Genomic DNA, 22,329 nt, shown 5'->3' on the forward strand with positions numbered 1-22,329 from the left:
AGGAAACCCTTGTAGGATCTACACAAATGACCCCTTGCTGAATTCAGAATTTTGTCTACATTTCAGAAATGTTTAGGTTTCTGGGATCCAGCATTGGTTTCATGCCCATTTCTGTCACTGACTGGAAGGAGGCTGAAAGCACAAAAAATTGCAAAAATGGGGTATGTCCCAGAAAAATGCCACAATTGTGTTGAAAAATTGGGTTTTCTGATTCAAGTCTGCCTGTTCCTGAAAGCTGGGAAGCTGCTGAGTTTAGCACCGCAAACCCTTTGTTGATGCCATTTTCAGGGGAAAAACCACAAGCCTTCTTCTGCAGCCACTTTTTCCAATTTTTTTGAAAAAAACAACATTTTCCCGGTATTTTGGCAAATTTCTTGGCCTCTTCCAGGGGAACCCACAAAGTCTGGGTACCTCCAGAATCCCTAGGATGTTGGAAAAAAAGGACGCAAATTTGGCTTAGTTAGCTTATGTGGACGAAAAGTTATGCGGGCCTAAGCGCGAACTGCCCCAAATAGGCAAAAAAAGGCCTGGCACAGGAGGGGGAAAAGGCCTGGCAGCGAAGGGGCTAATTCACAAAGGTATCACATTGCCATTGTCCACGTTTCAGTTCACATCATGTTTGAAACATTTACCAGTAAGCAGATATAAGGCTTGAGGGCAGAGTTTTATGCAATATGTCTGTGAATTATCCTTGGATTTTAAATGTATGAGTGGGTTAAAGGAAGTTTTTCTTAATGGAACAAATGTGGAACTTCTCTAAGCCACGCAATGATTTGTAACAGGTAACATTGCACAGAGTCTGGAACGCGTCTGTGGCCAATCTGGCATGTTACTTGAAGGGAGTACTGGTTTGTTTGATTCACCCAGTGTTTCATTTACTTTCACATGGAAGTTACTTGATGCCGCATGATCAAGGCTGTTGTGGGATGAAAGCAGATGTCCCCTAAGTGGTTTCTGTGTTTTAAATATTGACCTTCTGTTGTTAGCATATGGTCTTCCATTCCTACCTTTAATGTTAACTTCGACAAGCTGAGCTGATTGAAAGCACGATCAAGTGGAAATCCATTGATCTGGGTGCTGGGAGACTGTTTGTAGCCTTATGTCTACTTTTGATCTAGTCCCTTGTGCCGAACTGTGGGAGACCCTGTCTAGAATTGGTGTACCTAGAGATTTGCTAGGCTTGATACAGAAACTGTATTCTGCCAATATTGTGAGAGTCAGAAGGGGCATGGATGGTGAATTATCAGATGAAATTCTAATTCAAAAAGGAGATCATCAAGGGTGTGTTTTGGCTCCCACACTCTTTCTTTTATATATCACACCTGTATACCCTATTTGTACGATTGCGAAAATGACTCTTCAAAAATAGGTGAATCCAAATCACCATGTCTATCATTTGCCAATGACACCTTACTATGATCCAAAACAGCGTCCAAACTTTTAGGAAATGTATTGGTGTTTTGTAAAACTCACGGCCTTCAAATAAATAGTTCAAAAACGAAATACACAATGTTTGAGACACTAACTATAAAGTGAAAAAATCTATATGTTTGGATAGAGAAGCCCTAGAAAGAGTCCCTGAGTTTGATTAACTGGGTATTCGATTAGAGGACTCTCAAAGGTGGACAGGCCAATTAGTGAAGTGTACTATGTCCCTAAAACAGCGAGCAGGTGGGATTTTAAGGTTTGCTAGTAGAGCACCCACTTTCCCTATTTCTCCCTGTTTGGAGATTTATAAAAGCCAAGCCCATAGGGCAGCTCTTTAAGGCACTGAACTTCGGAGGCATTGTACACTGGATGTTGTGGAAAAAGCTGAGAATCTTTTTCCTAAAAATGTTACAAAAGATTCCTCAGAGTTCACTAACTCTTCCCATTCACTTGGACTTAAACATAATATCATTGGTGCCCTTAGGCCATTACAGTATTGAATAAGGGTGTGGTCTATAGACAAGTGAGAGCCTTATAGAATATGGCTTAGCGGCTTATGAGAAGGTCCATATGTTGATAAAATTTCTTGTTGCCTTTATGGGAAGAACTGCTTTTTTAAGCTAGTTTTGGGTACATACTATTCAGACCCTTTAAATCTTCTCAGTGATGCACCCCAGAAACTTTAGGATACCTATTGGGCCAGTGCCCAAAGTGAGGAATTAACATCCGTGTCCTTGGGCAGTTTGACAGACAGTTTTATGTCTACCAAATTTTCTTATGAATTTGAACACTTTTTTGATATTGTTCGACAGCCTTTTGCACGAGCAGATTCAGAGAAAGGTCTTAACCCCTGCATGCTTTTACCAGCAGATGGAAAGTGAACTTTGGAGCATCCGACTATTACCCCATGGGATGTATGATCCAAGAGATCAATGACCATATCCTGCATAGCTTTAAAAAAACTGACGGGCACGCTGGATTAGACCCCTTTGTAAACTGTTGGGACTCAATGATCTCCATTCCACCTTGCGGATATGTAAAACTGGTCCTGTTGTGTTTGTTATAATTAGTTTTTTAACTGCTTTTTGGCATATTAGGATGAAGAAATTAAGGCCCATATTTATACTTTTTGACGCAAAACTGCGCCAACGCAGATTTGCGTCAAAAAAATTAGCGCCGGCTAACGCCATTCTGAAGCGCCATGCGGGCGCCGTATTTATAGAATGACGTTAGCCGGCGTTAGCCGACCGGCGCTGCCTGGTGTGCGTGGAAAAAAACCACGTACACCAGGCAGCGCCGGCGTTGGGGAAAATGGCGTATGGGCGTCTTAAAATGGGGCAAGTCAGGTTGAGTCAAAAAAATCGACTTAACTTGATTTGAGCCATTTTTTTACGACGCCCAGACGCCATTAACATGACTCCTGTCTTAGTAAAGACAGGAGTCATGCCCCCTTGCCCAATGGCCATGCCCAGGGGACTTCTGTCCCCTGGGCATGGTCATTGGGCATTGTGGCATGTAGGGGGGCACAAATCAGGCCCCCCTATGCCAAAAAAATATATTAAAAAAATATATATATACTTACCTGAACTTACCTGAATGTCCCTGGGATGGGTCCCTCCATCCTTGGGTGTCCTCCTGGGGTGGGCAAGGTGGCAGGGGGTGTCCCTGGGGGCATGGGGGGGCACCTCTGGGCTCATTCTGAGCCCACAGGTCCCTTAACGCCTGCCCTGACCCAGGCGTTAAATCCGGCGCTAAAGCGGGTTTTTTAGACCTGCCCACTCCCGGGCGTGATTTTTGCCCGGGAGTATAAATCCCACGCACATGCCTCGGAGTCGATTTTTTAGACGGGAACGCCTACCTTGCATATCATTAACGCAAGGAAGGTGTTCACGGCAAAAAATGACGCTAACTCCATGAACTTTGGCGCTAGACGCGTCTAACGCCAAAGTATAAATATGGAGTTAGTTTTGCGTCTAATTTGCGTCGAAAAAAACGACGCAATTTCGGCGCAAACGGAGTATAAATATGCCCCTAAGTGCCAAAGAGAAGTGCCAAAGAGAATATTGTAATGCCGACTGCATGGATGTAAAAATCTGAGTTTATATGTTTATATGTTTTTATACTTTAAATGCACTTTGAATAAGTACATAATTAATTTTTTATAGTTTTATCTGTTGTTTACTCTTACGTTTTTTACCACATGTATGTTTCTTTTATTTGTTACGATTGTACCTTTTATTATTTTAATGAATCAAAATAAAGGAAATTATGGAAATTATGACAATGGAATGCACTATTGTTTAAAAAACAAGTGGTGCTTAACCCTATAGGTGCGGGCGTCGGGCACTGGCTGACACCGCACACACTTCCTTATGTGGGTCACCCCCAGTGACCGACACCAGGAAGGGGCTTTTTAATTTAAAACCCCATTGGGAGACACAGAAAAGCTTCTGTGTCTCCCCTCTCCCCCACCTGCTCCTCTGTGACATCAGCGCTCCGCGAGGCACACTGATATCACACTTAATTTTCCCCACCGGAGCAGGAAGCAGCAGGCAAGGCCTCTTTCTGCTCGGGTGGGGAAAATAGGCCTGAACAGGCCTCCCTACCATTTGGGAAGACCTTGTTTGAAAGGGGAGATCCTCCCATTTCAAACAAAGCCTTCTTGAAATGGTTTCCTGGCCCTGGATCACAGCTGCGCTGCAATCCAGGGACAGGAAACCCCACTAGACTCCAGGGATTTCACTGGGGGTGTCGGCACCCTCTGAAAACGGGGCACCCCCCCTTCACCTGGGGGCATATTTAAAACAAAAATGTTTGTTTACCCCTGGGGGGGAGATCACTCCTGTCAATGCGTATGTGGTTTCCCTGGGGACTGCAATCGGCCCCCAGGAAATCAACACCCACATATAACAGTAGCCATAAAGTAGCGTAGAAGCTTTATATGCCAACTGCAAAGATCAAATCTATTTTTTATGTGAATATCTGAGTGCACTAGTAAAGCCAGCCATTACCTGCGCTATATATAATACAATTGAAATGTATGTGCGAGAAGGGCGATGGAGAGAGGAAGGGCACTTTTGCTGGATGCTAGTGAGGGAATTCGAGGAGGAGGTCAAGGGAGTGGGAGCACCAATAATAAATGTTGAACTGGGTGTCAGACGCAATAAAGAATGTGACGATTTGTATGTGAGAAGGTGAAGTAATAGTGTGTGTTTTTTTTTTTTTTTTTAGTGCCTTGAGAGAACGTGCTGACTGAGGGAAGAAGCAAAGGTAAGGTGACCTTTATTGTTGCATGCACCCTACACACACACCCACCAACAATTTTGTGACTGTCTACGTAGGCTAGTGTTTTAGAGCGACAGTTTAGCCAGTAGCAGAGATGGTATCTCTGTGGATGACTGCTGCTCAATCCCTAACTCGGGTTATAGAGGACAGTTCTGATGTAGGATCAGAGACTGAGACAGCATCTGAGGGATAGGACAATGGTGCATACTCTGGGAGTGATTTTTCAGTCAGAGGAGTCCCATCCAATAACTCCTCTTCCAGTGATTCTGAGGGAGATGATGAGGACAGTGTTGCTGTCCCTTCACAAGCACAGTCTGTGCAGCAGGACAACAGCCGGTTAGCTCAACCCAGAGAACAGGTTGGCACGCCGGCAAGAACAAAGAAAGTGCTGTCTTGGGAGCTGCCCAATTTTGTTCAGCCCCAAATGCCAACCCCCAAATCGTATTTTGAAGACATCAAAATTATCTATCACAAAACAACCTGGTTTTGTAAGGCAGGCACCTGCATTTTTGGTCCTGGGCTGGGTGGCCATATAGGGAAACCTACCAAACCTAGACATATCTAGAAACAAGACACTCGGGAGAGCCCATGGAGATGTCGCTTGTGTGGATTCCCCAAAGTTGTCTTACTCAGAATACCTTTGCAAATGTGAAATTTTGAATGAAAACTCTATTTTTTCTTGCATCTCTGTCACACAAACTACAGGAATGTACTGGGATCCACAAAATTCCTATCACCAAGTGTTTCCCTACCTGTCTTTATAAAAACGCTACCCCACTTGACTGCCTGTACCTAGTGCCTGTTTCAGGAATGGATCACCCCAGGGTCAACAGTTGCCCTCATATAAGGACTAACATTGACCGTTGTGTGATCTATTCCTGACACAGGCACTAGGCCTACCCACACAAGTGAGGTACCATTTTTAACAGGAGACTTGGGGGAATGCTGGGCGGAAGAAAATTTGTGGCTCCTCTCAAATTCCAGAACTATCTATCACCAAAGTGTGAGGAAAAAGTGTTTTTTTAGCCAACGGTTGAGGTCTGCAAAGGATTCTGGGTAACAGAACTTGGTGAGAGCGCCACAAGTTACCTCATCCTGGATTCCCCTAGGTGTCTAGTTTTCAGAAGTGTCCAGGTTTGCTAGGGGTTTTCCTAGGTCCCTGATGAGCTAGAGGCCAAAATCCACAGCTAGGCACTTTGCAAAAAACAGGTCAGTTTTCGTCAGAAAAAAGTGATGTATCCATGTTGTATTTTGGGGAATTTCCTGTCACGGGGACTAGGTCTACCCACACAAGTGAGGTACAATTTTTATCGGAAGACTTAGGAATGCTGAGTGGAAGGAAATATGCAGCTCCTCTCAGATTCCAGAACTTTCTATCACCGAAATGTGAGGAAATGACAGAACCTGGTGAGAGTGCCACAAGTTATTCCGTTCTGGGTTCCCCTAGGTGTCTAGTTTTCAAAAATGTACAGGTTTGGTAGGTTTTCCTAGGTGCTGGTTAAACTGGAGACCAAGATCCACAGCTGGGCACTTTCCCAAAAATATGTCAGTTTTAATGTAAAAATTTGATGTGCCCATGTTGCATTTTGGTGCGTTTCATGTTGCGGGCACCATTTTTATCGGGAGACTGTGGGGGGCTGGATGGAAGGAACTTTGTGGCTCCTCTCATATTCCAGAACTTTCCATCACCGAAATGTGAGGAAAAAGTGTTTATTTTGCCACATTTTGAGGTTTGCAAAGGATTCTGGGTAACAGACCCTGGTGAGAGCCTCAGAAGGCACCCCATTCTGAATTCCCCTATGTGTGTAGTTTAAAAAAATTTATAGGTTTGTTAGGTTTCCCGAGGCGCTGGCTCAGCTAGAGGCCAAAATCCACAGATAGGCACTTTGCAAAAAACAGGTCAGTTTTCTTTAGGAAAATGTGATGTGTCCATGTTGTGTTTTGTGGCATTTCCTGTTGCAGGCACTAAGACTGCCCACACAGGTGAGGCACCATTTGTATCGGGAGACCTGGTGGAATGCTGGGTGGAACAATGTTTGTGGCTCCTCTCAGATTCCAGAACTTTGCAGCACCGAAATATGAGGGAAAAGTGTTTTTCTTGCCAAATTTTAAGGTTTGAAAAGGATTCTGTGTAACAGAACCTGGTGAGAGCCCCACAAGTCACCCCATCCTGGAGTTCCCTAGGTGTCTAGTTTTAAACAATGCACAGGTTTGGTAGGTTTCCCTAGGTGCCAGCTGAGCTAGAGGCCAAAATCCACATCTAGGCACTTTCCAAAACGCACTCAGATTTCAATGTAAAAAATGTGATGTGTCCATGTTGCGTTTCCTGTCGTGGGCACTAGGCCTACACATACAAGTGAGGTACCATTTGTATCAGGAGACTTGGGGGAACAAAGAATAGATGAACAAGTTTTACTGCCCTTTGTCTTTCTCTACATTTTTTCCTTCCAAATTTAAGATGGTGTGTAAAAAAGAAGTCTATTTGAGAAATCCCCTATAACTCTTATACTAGTAAGGGGACCCCGGAATTCAGAGATGTGCAAATAACCACTGCTTCTCAACACCTTATCTTGTGCCTATTTCAGAAATACAAAGGTTTCCCTGATACCTATTTTTCACTCTTTATATTTCACCAAATGAATTGCTGTATACCCAGTATACAATGAAAGCCCATTGCAAGGTGCAGCTCATGTATTGGCTCTGGGTACCCAGGGTTCTCTGATGAATCTACAATTCCTATATATACCCGCAACCAGAAGAGTTAGGCAGACGTAACGGTATATTGTTTTAAAAAATCTGCCATAGCTGGAAAAAGTTATAGAAGAAAACGTGGACAGAAATGGATCTTTTCTAACCTCAATTTCAATATTTTTTTAATTTCAGCTGTTACTTTCTGTAGGAATCTTTGAAGGATCTACACAAAGGACTCCTTGCTGAATTTAGAATTGTGTCTACTTTTCTGAAATGTTTAGCTTTCCGGGATCCAGCATTGGTTTCACACCCATTTCTGTCAATAACTGAAAGGAGGCTGAAAGCACAAAAAATACAAAAAATGGGGTATGTTCCAGTAAAATGCCAAAATTGTGTGGCAAAATGTCTTTTTCTGATTCAAGTCTACCTGTTTCCTGAAAGCTGGGAAGATGGCGATTTTCGCACCACAAACCCTTTGTTGATGTCATTTTCAGGGAAAAAACTTATACTTTCTTCTGCAGCACTTTTTTTCCCATTTTTCTGAAAAAAATGAAATTTTTGTTGTATCTTGGCTAATTTCTTGGTCTCCTCCAGGGGAACCCACAAGCTCTCTTTAGAATCCCTAGTATGTTGGGAAAGAGGATGCAAATTTGGCGTGGATAGCTTATGTGGACAAAAGGTTATGAAGGCCTAAGCATGAACTACCCCAAATAGCCAAAAAAGGGCTCTGCACGGGGGGCAGGGGGGTAAGGCCCAGACGCTAAGGGGTTAGATCTGCTTGTGAATCTTTCAAATTGCAAGGTGCAAGGTCATCCTCTGAAATACAGTCACTGTTAAACACTAACTTTCCAAGATTTTCCGGTGAACTTGTAAGTCGCATCTTTAATGCATCTAAAACTGCAGGTGTTTTTTAAAGCGATTGGGTCTGGATTTGTCAACACTTTCCAGACTATCTTTTTAAGTGATTTCATCTTTCACACAGTCCTTGCTTTTGAGTGTATTTGGAGGGATACCTCTTGTGTTATTCCTTATTGGCAGAAGTTTCATTCTGCTTTTGTTGCTCTGCAATGAATGTCCCTTCTCGAAGCCTAAAAATGATGGAACTACCACACTTCCAGCTATGTGGTGAATGCATGATACAATACTTAGGTGTATCCTTATTACAGTAATTAAGTAACAACTTTTCTTTGTCCTTCTGGCCAGTATGGTTCTTCTGTGAGCAGGTAAAACAACAGTCATATACACACGGTTCCAAAACATAAAAAAGGTTCTCTTGAAAGGACGGTATACCAGAAAAAGCAATTTGTTTTAGAGCAAGAGCCCTCACTCACCAGCTGGTGACATGCTTCATCATTGGGCCATGCTCCTCGTCAGGCCGGCACTGCAATGCCTGACGGGCCCCTCAAGGGGGCTCTTTGCCGGAGATCTTTTAGAGGATGGTATTGGCCGGTCAAAACATGCAAAAAAAGGGAGGAAGGATTGGTATAAAGAGATGTATAAAAATGTCTAAAGGAAAAAAACGGATAATTTATTCCGATGTTAATACCTCTGACATGGTTAAAAACACTGTATAGGTATGTGGCAAAATAATGTTTACAATCCCTCAACAAAGAAACATACAGTTCGTAAATCTTGTTGAAAAAATGGTACGAAGTGGGGTAACACAGAGTTCTTGTGTCACTCAATCAAAACCAGGAGGTCAACATGTTTCTCGCTATTCATAGTCAAAAATGATCTTGTGCGATTCTTCAGGACCTAATACGTACCTAATCCTTATAGAAATAAGCTCTAGGATAAGAGTAATTTGTGTTCCCTATTTGGAAAAACAAAAGCCCTCCAAAGTCTAATAATAGGGCCTCATCGGGGTAACATCAGACTTCTCAAACCACTACGGCTTGGTGTCTCGTCGAAATTATCGGGTCACCTATAAGCTCAGTCTGGCCCCGGAACACTGTGAGCAGCCTCTGTGTTCCACGGTCTTTAGGGCCCTTTCAAGTGTGCACTCAATATCTGCTTTGCAATGCGATTGATACTATCAATGTACATGAATCTGCTGATGTCCCCATTCAGGGTTCATTTTTGGGGTTATCCTATGAGACTACAATTGCTTCAAGATGCCTTTTATGAGCCATTTTCCATGGATATAAATGCTACAGCTCCAGGAGTCCTGCTCCTGGCTCACCCACTGCGGGCACGGTACAGGATGCTACTACCTTGGCAGTGGATGAGGCCTCCGACCAAGTTTTTGTTCTTTTGACTTACTCACAGAGGTTTTTGTGGTTCTGTCAACTGCGGAAGCGGGGTCATTGTGAATTCCATTGACACTGTTGATATGGATGATATCTTGGAAACCTCCACTTAATTTTAAATTTGACTCTTGTTTTTATGCAAAATGGTTTATGTTTTAATTGGTTTATTTTTTAATGAGTGTGTTTGCTTTGCTTGTGGGAGTGAGCATTTTATTCTTTTTATTCTTTTATTCCATATAAAATATGGGATTTTAAAATCTGTATTTTTCATAAGGGTAGTGTTGGAAAATGGGTGATTGGTAAGGGCAGGTAAGTACCTACACTTAGCAATAGGCCACTAACCTCCACTTAGGTCCAGTTAGGTCTCAGTAAAATAAACCCAGCTCAACCCTTGGTAGCTTGGCAACGAGCGACAAGGCTAAACTTAGGAGACAGAGTGTAAAGCATTCAAATATCACAAAACAGTAATTAAATAAAACACAGGAAACAGTTTATAAATCTAAAACCAATTTATAAAAATAGATTATATTTTTATCTTTAAAATGACACATAAATGAATAAAATCAGATAAGGGGAACCGGAGATATGAATTTTTAAAGAATTATTGGTTTTTAGCGCCAAGAAACAAAAAGCGCCAATCTGATCATCTGGTCGCACGTTGACCGGGGCAAAGTCAAAGTTTAAGGCCGACCGCGATGGAGCCCGGATCGGCTACAGCCTGCGGGAAGCCCCTGTCAAAAGTTAAACTTCGGACTTAGTAGTTTTTCTGAAGATTTTCTTCAGCGAGACGAACCTGCCAGTGTAATCAGACCTCCTGGAACTCTTCTTCAGATACGCGTTGCGGGAGCCCTCGGTGGAGATTTTTACCTTAGGACTTAGATGTTTTTTTGAGGTGAAAATCCTTCGACCGGGGCAAACCTGAATCTTGATCCAACATCCTTGGAGCCCTCCTCGGATACGCTGGTTGGGAGGTCCCGGTCATCTTCCTACGTTCGGACTTTGTCTCTTTTTCTGACATTTTCTTCACCGGAACGAACCTGCAAGTCAGGCCGGGTCGCGGTTGAGACAAGCCGGCTAGAGCTGCCACGGCGGGTCGGTCCCTCTATGGAGCTTTTTTTCTAAAGTTCTCCAAGTTCTCCAAAGTTCTGGATCTTTTTCCAGATGTTCCTTTAAGGTTGTATTTGGGTCCACAGCTCACCCCAAGGTTCCAGAAGCTGTGAGATGCTCGTTGGAGGTGTGGACTACAACTCCCAGAATGCACCTGGCACAAACTCCTTTTTGGCCACTGGGCAGTGGTCAGCTGGTTGGTTTCTTCAGGAGTTGGTGCAGGGGATTCTGGTTAGCAATTTTTCACCTGTAGCAAAAAGGGAGTCCCTCCTTGAACCAGTTGAAGCCAGGCAAAGTCCTTCTTGTGATGAAGCTCAGGTGTGCAACTTGTGCAGTCCTTCAGAGTGCAGGGTCCAGGTGCAGGCCAGGTGTCCAGCAGGGCAGTCCTTCTTCTCCTGTAGTTCTTTCTTGATGGAATCTGATGGGGATCTGGTAGGGAACTGAGGTGTGGGTGCAGGTCTGCCAGTTTTATCCATGCTCCTGGGTGAAAAACAGGGGGGTCCTGGTTCTCCAATCAGGGGCAGGGTCCTTCCCCCTGTGATGACCACTTCCTGAGAAGTGTGGCAAAAATCAATCCCAGGGAGCAACATTCCTCAAAAATCCATCATGGCTGAAAGTGATTTTTGGAGGTTACATCTGGCTGAGCCCACCCACTGGTGTGGCAAAAAATCCTAAACACACCCCTCCCCTGCCCTCTCCTAATCTAACCAAGGGGGCACCTAATTGTCTGGGTTTGCAGGATGTGGGGGTGTTGCTGGGTTGCTCCAAATGTCCTACTCTGCCTTTAAAGACCAGTTTGGCATCTCTCCCCATTCCTGCCTCACCATCTGCTGAGGGGAGCTCTCCTCCCACAGGCACATCTGTTTGTGTGAAGTCAGGCCACTTCACACCTCATCAAGGCAGCCTGGCCAGGCTGCCATAGACTGGCCAATCAGAGCACAGCAGCAAAAACATTGCAGGGCTGAAGCTGGCAACTTTTCAGGTAAAGTTTAAAACTCTTTACCTGAACAAGTTATATTAAATCCCACAACTGGAAATTGTGGGATTTATCATAACAATTAATTTGATACCAAACTTCTGGTATCTGTTACTTAAGGGGACTTTAAACATTTAAATAAAGTCTCCCCATTCTAGCCTATGGAGGCCATTCACTACAATGAGGGAAAAATGAATTTGTCTGTTATACCTCACCAGGGCTTATAAAACTATTTTTATAAGGTCCCTGCTTAAGTTACACGGCACCCAGCCCTAGGGGCACATAGGGCACACCTTAGGGGTGACTTATATGTAAAAAGAAGGTAGTTTAAGACTTTTGAGCTACTTTTAATTCCAAAGTCGAATTTGCATATAACTTTAATTTAAAAGCAGCCAGCAGTGCAGGCCTGCCTTTAAAATGACACAGGGCACCTCAGCAGTGCACCTATGGGGGCACTATCTATGCTAGGATCCCCAAACCTCTATGCCCTACCATATACTAGGGACTTATAGGTAGGTTGACTTAGCCAATTATAATTAGCCTAATCCGCTTACTGATTTTACACAGAGCACAGGCCCTGGGACTGGTTAGCAGTACCCAGGGCACCATCAGAGTCAGGAAAACACCAGCAAAAAGTGGAAAATGGGGGCAAAAAGTTAGGGGGCCTCTGCAATCAGCCCTGTTCTCTCACAGGTAGGTTGTCTTGAGGACCTCCTGGGCCCAAGCTGGATCTCCGTTTTTCTTATCTTCATTTCACATTTCATATCTTACATGTTTTAGCTGCATTGCTTTAGCTGTGACATTTTACACACTTTGCTTGTATGATATTATTCTAAAAATATATATATGAGTTGCTTGCATTGGTTAGCCTTTTCTCAACATGTCATCAGCACACTCTTTACAAGGCTAGAAACACAGTACACAAGATTCGGGTTCTTACATAGTCCCGTCACAAGAGAGCATCTAACCTCCAGCCATGGCATTACACCAGAGCTGTGCTTCTAACAAAGTGTGGCTTTGTCATATAGATGATGCACTAGCCCAGAAGGGGCACAGGGACATTCCAGCCATGAACATCCTGGGACGAATGCTGTGTTCAACATGAAGCTTTGCTAGGGCAAAACTACCAGCTTCCTGGGAGCATTGTCATCTATACTACAGGCTGAGTCCTGACACATTTTTCAGGTATGGAGCTAGGGCTATTCCTAATAGATTGGGCCAGGCAGAGGGGAAAACCCTTCACGCTCTCGGTATAGTCTTAGGGTTAGGTAGGAGCCTCTAGAATCTCTAGAACTCATTCACTATGCTTGGATTGTTTATTATCTTTACCATGTTTATAATGCTGGTAACTTTGTTTTGTTTTATCTGCCTAATTATCGCAGCTCATTCTCTCTACGCAAGACTATGATTGTTTCAATTAATGTATTGAACATTTATCTTGTATCTCTCTTATGTTTTACCTGGGCAAGCATGAGTAATACAGCAAAAAGGTGAGATCTGTTTCCACAACTCCCCTTGGGAGCCAGAGTGTCATGGTAAGGTTGCCATTATCACTTTCACCCTAGCACTTGTACTTAATACCTATAAATCCAAGCTAATGATCTTCAGAAGCAAGTGACCTTTGAAGTTTTTATTCTTTATAAATTAAGAGAAACTTGAGGAAGTGGCTTTTTTTAAATATCTAGGTGTTATAATCACCAAAACACTAAAATGGTCACCCAACATCCAGACTACTATTGTAAACTCCGAAGCAGCCAACAATGCAATTTTGCAAATGGTGAACAGGCTCAATCATAAATTCTCCAGCTCCATCAAAAACATCTTCCAAGCAAAGGTGGAAAGCCAGATCTCCATTTGAACAGGGAGCTTGACAAGTCAAAAGAATGTGTAGGACGTTGTAAAAGGAAGTTTTGGAAAGCATTGTTTAAATTACCAGCAAGCTTCCCATCCACTGTGTTGGAGGCGGGTGTGGATTACTCCCTAATAGATTCCAAATGACAATTTGCCCTCATCAACTATAGACTAAAAAGGCTGAGTTCAAGATCTGCCCACCTCGTAGATGAGGACTGGAAAGAACATTTTTCTATGCAGCCAAAATCCAGCTATATTATTGAATGGTGTAAGGAAGCTGCTAGGTTGGGCATATCACCATCTTCTAATTTAAACCTGTTACCATGCAAGAGGCAAAATGTTATAGTAAATAAACAAGCTTTGACCATAAATTGCCCATAAACATTGTCTGCCCCTGGCAATTTAAAAAACAATCCCCATACTGGACTGTTTGATCCATCCCTGCTTACTCAACAATACTTTGAGGCTCATTATGAACACGGCAGGAAAGCCCGCCATGCTCATGCTGGTGGTCTTTCCATAGACCGCCAGCCCCCTTGTGACTCCGCCGGCTGCATTAAGAACATTCTGCTGGGACGGGACATTGCCGACAGCTCCACATGGAGTGGTCGTCAATGCCTCATTGCGGCTGGTGCAGCAGCACCGATCGCGCAGATCTCTGCCTGTAAATAGGGCAGTGACCTGCGCAACAGGGCACTGCAAGGGGGCCCCTGCACTGCCCATGGCAAGTGCATGGGCAGTGCAGGGGCCCCCAGAGGGGCCCCAGAGCACCCCTTCCACCAGCCTTTCCCTGGCGGGGGAACCCACCAGGGAAAGGCTGGGGGAAACAGGATTCATTATCTGGAAGGCAGCGCTGCTTGCAACGCTGCCCTGTCGGATAATGTAATCCGCCATCTTCAGGCTGCCTGTTGGTGGTAGCCTGGCGGTGGTGGAGGGCTGTGTTTATTATGTGGCGGTTCGACCTAGGTGGTCGTCTTTTCCGCCACCACCGGCAAGGTTGGCTGTACCGCCGTGGTCATAATGAGCCCCTTTGTCTTGCTAAAAAACAACAGAGAAAGAAGACTCTTTGCCTTAGCCGGAAGGGGTGCCTGCTACTAAATACAATTAGGAACAATCATATTAAGAAGGTTTCTGATAAGTTTCTGTGCAGTGAGAAAGAGGACAAGGAACACTTTATGTTGGTTTTGCTTTCAGCCACTATTGTAAGGTCAGGTCTAACATGATTTTGAAGATCCTATGCAAAGAGCAGCCTGGCAACAGATCAGACCAAATAGACTTTATACTAGGTGACTGTAATGGAAGTCCCGTTACAAATACAGACAACTGCTGGGGCATGACGGAGCAAGAGTCCGCTGTAAGGCACTCCAGAGGGACAATGTGGAGAAACTCCCTCAGAGACGAGGAGTGGTTCTGGGGTGTGACCCCGGAAGAAGATCAAAAAGGAGAGATGGAAACAGAAGAGGGAGAAGAAACACAAGCACAAAGATGGAAAAGGAGAGAAATAGAAGAAGAAGTCGCCGAAGAAGAAGTCGCAGGAACAGGCTGGGAGATACCATAATCGCGTAAACGGGTGAGAGAGGAGCGAGGAGGAGACACGAATCAGGACACCAACGCTGAGCAAAACAGAGATAGAGACACCACGTGACAGCCAAACCACGTTCCTGGAGGGACGTGGCTAAATAAGGTACAGCTGTTTTTAAATAAAAACAAGCCATTATTCATCAGGAGTGAGGGAAGGGAGCATAAGGGGTCATTCAGGAAGAAACAAAACTAGAATCATCCGCATTGGTGGTGGCAGAAGAGCATTAGAGAGCACTTTTTTTGCATGAAATCACCCCTGAACCATAAATCACCATTGATGAACATACCCCACTTATCTCAAGGAGCACCTCCCAGGTGGCCCAACCCCCATACTAAAAATTAGAATCACTTACCTGAGACCAGTCCATGTTTCTTTGTTCCGAGGGGGACCAGTAGAGAACTTGACCCAAAGAAAGCTATCCCACGCCTCAGGACCCAACCGGGAGGGGTGAAGACTCAAGACACCACCTAAAGAAACAGAAGAGAGGATAAACAGCCTATGAAGTTACATGTTCCCCAACTCAGACAGGTTAAATAAAGATAAATCATCTGTCAAAACTCATAGTAGAGCTGCCTTTTTACTTTATTCCCCACCTCAGTGACCGTATGAGCTCTGCGACCAGAGCAACAGGCTTATATCTAAGGCTCAGCTAGGACATTCGTATACAACTTCAGAATGTTTAATGAGTTTATGACCATCATACTTTATTATCATTCGCTGAATAGTCCCACCTGTTTGCCCTGAATTACTGCTTTACAACTTAGTCCTGATCCTGTACACATAGCGTTTTCATCTTGTTTTTAAACTATGTTAATTTGTATACAGTATGTTTCATTTGTTTGTGCAAAAGGCTGCTTTGTGCTGAAAGCACTTTCACAAATATCAAATATCTGTTATTCACCAAGGTCAGAGGAAAGTGCTCAATGAGGCCAGTTGTCTTGAGCAAATTTGTTGATGTAAAGCCTGAGACTTGCAAAATCACATGCTAAGCAACAACACAAAATGCAGGTGGCAATGGAAACGTGTACTTTCTGAGTTTGAAATATCCTTTTAACTTGTAAAATACATTTTGCAACCCCTAACAACTCATGGATAATAGGGGTTGTGTTGTAATGGAAACTCCCTCTTTGCAAGTTGCTATGAAAAGCATCAACGGTTTTTCACAGCAGTTACAAACCACTGATTAGTTACTGAGACCTGAAAGTGGGTAGAAAGGAATTTGCAAGTTTGAGAGCTTCAATCTTATAAATGGTGGCTGCTGGTCATTACCTTGCCTAAGACTCTTACAGTTAACATTGAAGTTGAATTATTTTAATAAAACTGAAAGGAACACATTCTTCCACTTATATCTCTGACACTGACAGCACAGAGACCAAAATACATTTCATGTTAATGTTTTTTTTTTAATCTTGATTTTTGGCTCAAACTTTTGACATACTGAATGTTTATGGTTTGAGATCATGCCAGGAAGCCCTAAAAATGTATAATGGTGCTTTTGATACCAAAATGCAATTCTGTCTCACAATATTTTGCTTATTATTATGAAATCACTGATGCATACAGTTGGGCCTTGCATACGTATTGTAATTGACTCATAGTCCAGAGGCTATGCTACCTTATTTTGTTTAGTTGAATTTAAATTTTACTGAATCATTGAATAGGACCTGATATAATCTTTGCACAAAAAATATTGTAAAAAGTTTCTATCAATAATTTACTCTACGGTGTGTGTTTCAATTCTGTCTGTCAAGGAAATGGGTATGTCTTGCATGGTTTAAATGTGTTTTAATATGTTTTAATGTATGTCTTTATGGCACAGTCTGAATGAACTCAAACGTACCACTAGCTTAAAAATACATTAAATACATAACATGGCCATTCATTGCTATTTTCTGTATGATAGGGGATGAAGGGCTGAACATAGCATAGAATAAAGTATGAGCATGTATTGTTGAATCTGCTGAATGAGGATGAGGCCATCTGGATATTTCTCTTGATGTAGGTTCTTGATGATCATTGTGACCTCTTGGGAGAAGTCAAAGGGCATGTGCAGGGTAGGGGGTTGCTATCCAGACCTGTATGTATTGAAAGCTTGCTAGCAAAGACTCTGCTTTCTATGATTGCACGTTGTATACATATGAAAGAAAGAGTTTTGTTTTTAGTACCTTTCCACCTATTTATTTTAAATGGAAGAAGAGAAAGCAGAAGTGTGGAATTGAGAGAGTAAGAACAGGAGAAGTGGAAGATGCAGCTGGTCATTATATTTAGTGAGAACTACACAATGCATAGGTGAAATGGAGAGTGATGTGTTTGACCTGTGACATTTCCACAACTCCAGTTTCTGTTTTGAGCAATTGATAGCGTTTTCGGACCATTTTCTTATTTGTCTTCTCCTGATGGACCTTTCTAGAATGCTTGAGAGGCAAAGGAGAGTTGAAGTCAACCTTTTGATTCAATTGGCTTTGTAACCTAATTGGTCACGCATTCAAATCCAGGAAGCAATAAGCCAAATTGATGTAAATGAATCTCAAATACATGCTTTATAAGTACAAATCACCAAAAGTGAGGTAAAGTGTCAAGTAAAGTTAAATTGTGTAAGCATAAGTCACATGAGAATTTCAGTTGTGAAAATACAAAAAAAGAGAAACAGAATCTGATGAGCTGTATATAAATGTTGGTCTTCTTTGCCTAATCATTCGCGAAACTAAATTAATCTAAATATCCTAAATTAAACTAAAGAGAAATCCTAACTAAGTGTCAGTGAATATAGGAGAGTGTCAGCATGACAGAAACATCAGTAGAAGTTCTGATAGAGAGGTGTTGCATAGCATAAAGACACACAGGAATAAAGACCAGAGAGGCCTGTACTCCTCCAAGTCTCAAAGCAATCTGCCCTTGTCTAACTAGATGTATACTAATTAAACCTATAGAATCTTGGAGAAAGTCCAGTCATCAAATTGGTAACCCTCCCCAAGTTTTCATCCCAAGAACCCAACATCAGGATGACCATGAATGTTTCCCAGTGTGTGGTATACAGACTCAGTTCATTCATGCTTCTTGTCCTTGCCAAAGTATCCTCCTTTACCCCACAATCTTCAACACACAATACGTATTTCATTAACTGTTGACTCAAATGAACGCACCTGCACAGAAAGAATATTGTAATACAAGTAAAACTCCACGTTACAGGTTAAAGACAAGAGACCAAACGTTTCAAGCCTTTAGTTATGCTAACTTAATAAAACATCCAATGCACAATCAAAGTACATTTATATAAGTACATCTTCTAATTGTAAATGAAAGCAGGAATTATAAATGAAACGTGATTATATGCAATACAACATAGCAATAGAAATCAAAACACATGGATATAAATGTGCATGTGTGCTACAATTCAGCATTTTAAAGCCAAACATTTGAACACAGATACACATGAACTACCAATCCTCTACTTCAATTACACGATGTGGATAATCCGCTCTACATTAGTAACGTTAAGGAACGCGATTTATATGTATAGTCCATTTCGTTATTATGTCACTCCTATAATTCATCATGTTACAATCAAAATCATGTGTCACCACAATGTGTGTGGCACTGTATACTTACTGGTGGTTTCGATGGTGTATTGTGGGCTTCTCTTACACATGGGCTTTAGAACCTATGACAAGAGCAGTATTTTACCAATCTGCACACTGTAAGATTCCATGTTTTTTCTCACTAGGGGTGTGTGTTTTTCAGAAAATTATATTTTAAAGCATTTTGCAAGGAAAGCCATATTGAACAGAGAAAATAGAGTGTTGTGGGTAAATGGCTTTATTTCATATGAATTTTTCTCCTATACTGGAACCACTATAGAATTACATTTTTTGTTTTCCTATTTGTCTCTTATCATTATCTGAGTAAGCTGCTTACAAATTCTCATGATATTTTAGTGCTGGGAGGTCAATTAATGGCAACTGTGTTTCATGTAGTGAATAAAGGTTGTTGCACTTCATTATAAATAAATACAATATACATTTACTTTACAACTATATACAGAACGGTGGGTGAAAATGCCAGTACTGTTACATACTAAAATGGCACACAACCAATATGAGGCATACACTGAAGATAAATCTGATAAAAGGGGTGAGCCCTTAATTGTATTTTGTTAGTTTGCGCCTCTTTTGCGTCAATAAATGACGGTAATGCGGTGCCAAAAAAGTATAAATCAAGGCCTCAGTATCCCCTGCGCTATAGGCACCTGTGATGCTTAGTGCACCATAAAGCATTGAACCCTACAACCACAGTTACTTTCTCATGACCCTGATACAACATAATGGGTACAGCTAATAAAGGTTTGACAAAATGGCTTTGTCAGAATGTTGCCACAACAATTAATGAACAAAAATAAGGTAATAGTGCAACACAATTAATAATAAAAACATTTCAAGATGGTAATTCTTTTTAACTTAAAAATATGTGCAATTATTGAATGTAAGCACTGTTACTATCACTGAAGATTTCAATATGCAATACTGTACAGTCTGTGAGTCTTTCTAGTACCAATTTACTTGCTTAAAAGCAGCCAGAGGACCGAGAACCAAGGATACTTGCACACCAAAGCCATATGACTGAACATCCCAGCTCCAGAAGTTATTGAAAATGATGAAAGCCTCCCTCTGAGTTACTTTTTCACTCTGGATAGACTTTATGCAATCAAATAAATTGCCTACTGCTTCCATGGCAACTCCCAGAACTGTTTGAAATCATTGGTGGTGACCCTGCCTTTCCTGAGGCACCACTTTCTCTAATGAGCAAATTTTCCCTTGTACCCACAGAGGGCTGTAGGGTGATTCTTTGCCTATTCATCCAGCTGCCTCTCGCTACTAACCTTTCCTTTATGTTTCTTTCTTTAAAAGTTTCTACTATAGTACACCTTTTTTTTATTTCTTTTTTTTTTTATTGGGTGTTCTCTCACACGTGGGACACCCATACACACTGCTGACAGGGCACTTACGTGCCAAAGCCTGAGCTGCCACTTTGATTTACCTACTGACCGGGCACACCTTTCACTACCAGTGGAAGAGACAGATCCTCGTTTGCCTCCTGTCCATAGTCAGTTAGGACAGAAATCATTGGCTTGCATGCTATGCCTGGAAAATGGAAAGTCCCAGAAAGTGAATAAGCCAAAGAAGATACATAGGGCCTGACTCAAGAGGTCCTAGCATCACCTTAGTGCCACCATAGCGTCATTTTTTTGCCGCTGTGGTAGCACTAAAGGGGCTTTTTACACGTGCCATATTTACAAAGTGGCGCAATGCAAGGGGCTACTTTGTAAACCCTTGTGCCACATTATGCCTGCGCCTGGGATAATGTATACAAGAGGGGCGTTCCCCCATTAGGGGGGCCGACAAAATGGTGCAAGAGATTTGTTTGCACCATTTCTTCTGTACTTTTAGCGCCTGCTCCGAGCAGGCATTAAAATGGGGCATGCCATTGAGTACAATGGGCCCCTATGTACTCTGCAGGAGTAGCACCAAACTTATGGAGATACTCCTGCAGAGTACATCAATAGCAACAGGAATTTTGACACTCTTGCCCCCTGCCCTGCCTCATGGTGCACCGTATTTTAAATATGGCATACACATGGTGGGGGAGAGGGGCTAAGGGGTGCAAGGAAAATGGCGCTGCACTGGGTTCAGCACCACTTTTCTTAAATCAGCCCCATAATGTTTCCACCCTTGTTCCGTCCCTCCTGTCCAGCTTCCTGGGACTTTTCAAAAAGGCAACTGTAAGTGGCCAGTGGACACCATACCCCGAGAGCTTTAAACCACACCCCGCCTGCTACTGTCAAATTGGGGTCTTCCCACAAAACTACAGAGAAGCCTTCTGGATAGAATTGAGACAAATATACGGCTGCTTCCTTGGGAAGGGCATGCCCAGGATTGTCAGGCAGTTTTTATATAATTGTCCTATGATCATTTTACCCCATCTCCTCACATCCCAGGAACAGGCTTAATTACCTTTAGATGGGTCTGTTGCATTTAGAAGTCTTAATCTGCATGCTGGCCGAAAAGCCAATAGCTCGCCTAAACAAGGTAGCTTAAAATCTGAATTTGATTAAGAGCTGATTCATAGTAAATAGACCAAAATCCAAGATACCTGATGAAATGCAAATATTCAAACTTAGTATTATATTTACACACTTAGCCTTTCCTTGACTAGGAATGTACCCGCTAAGCTTCTATCTACATTCACTCATGTCGAAGTTGTCATTTTGGTCTAGCTTTCACCTATAGTGTGAATACAGAAAAGCACGACAGACTTGCAGTAAAGCCTACAAACATAAACTGTAGCCAACTTTAAATAAGAATATTCCTTAAACGCCAAATCACATTACATGGCCATTACTTGCTTGAGCAATTTATAAAAAGGTCCCCTCTGCAACAGGCTACCTGTGTGTCAGTGCCAGTATGAAGTAGATATTATCCCAAAAGACTCACCCCACACACCTATGTGTGCACATGATCATGTGCGACTAGCCCAGAGCCATTTCCCGAGGTTGACAGCACTAAATCTTATTTTAAAAGATGGACATTAGTGGTTCATACTCAAAACCCTGCTACTAGAGCAAACATTAATACTCAGTTACTGAGACTCACTCACAACAGAAATTCGAAAAAAATGGGAGGTTCAAAGGCAATAAGGGATGAGTATAAACCCATTCTTCAATTCCCATTCCAAACATGCGTTAATTTTGTGTGTTGGTTTCATATCAGTGACTCCAATGGAGTAATATTTGTTTACATTTATATTTAGGACACAGTATTTATGATAAAGAATACCTGACTACATTATTATGACACTCCACCTCCTGTATTTGGTAGACAGCCACCTCTATTCTATTATTTCTAAGTGCAGACTTCACACCTGGAGTGTTGAATTCATTTCTGTGTTTCTCATCTAGAATATAAAATACCAATATGAAATATGCATCTGTGTCATTGTCCAATTCTAGAGGCCACTTTGCTATACATTCTCCAGCACTGGAGACAATTTCGGAGGTCTGTGTACAGTTTTGGAGGTCACTTCTGTCATCGTTGATCATTTTGAAGTAACTTTCTTCTATGAGTAGTTGTGCCATATTCTTGGAAGTTGAGGAGAAAATTAAGAGT

General features: G+C 42.4%; 1 long non-coding RNA gene across 2 annotated transcripts in view; it reads left to right on the top strand.

Moving 5' to 3' along the window:
• The window catches only part of LOC138247243 (uncharacterized), a 143,422-nt gene that overhangs the window by 68,594 nt on the left and 52,499 nt on the right, over nucleotides 1-22,329 (top strand). For both annotated transcript variants that reach the window (XR_011194383.1, XR_011194382.1), the window contains exon 2: nucleotides 4,660-4,698. This is a non-coding gene — a long non-coding RNA (uncharacterized lncRNA). The remainder of the gene's footprint in view (nucleotides 1-4,659; nucleotides 4,699-22,329) is intronic.

This window comes from Pleurodeles waltl, chromosome 7 (genome assembly GCF_031143425.1).
Source record: "Pleurodeles waltl isolate 20211129_DDA chromosome 7, aPleWal1.hap1.20221129, whole genome shotgun sequence".
In the NCBI taxonomy this organism is placed as follows: Eukaryota; Metazoa; Chordata; class Amphibia; order Caudata; family Salamandridae; genus Pleurodeles; species Pleurodeles waltl.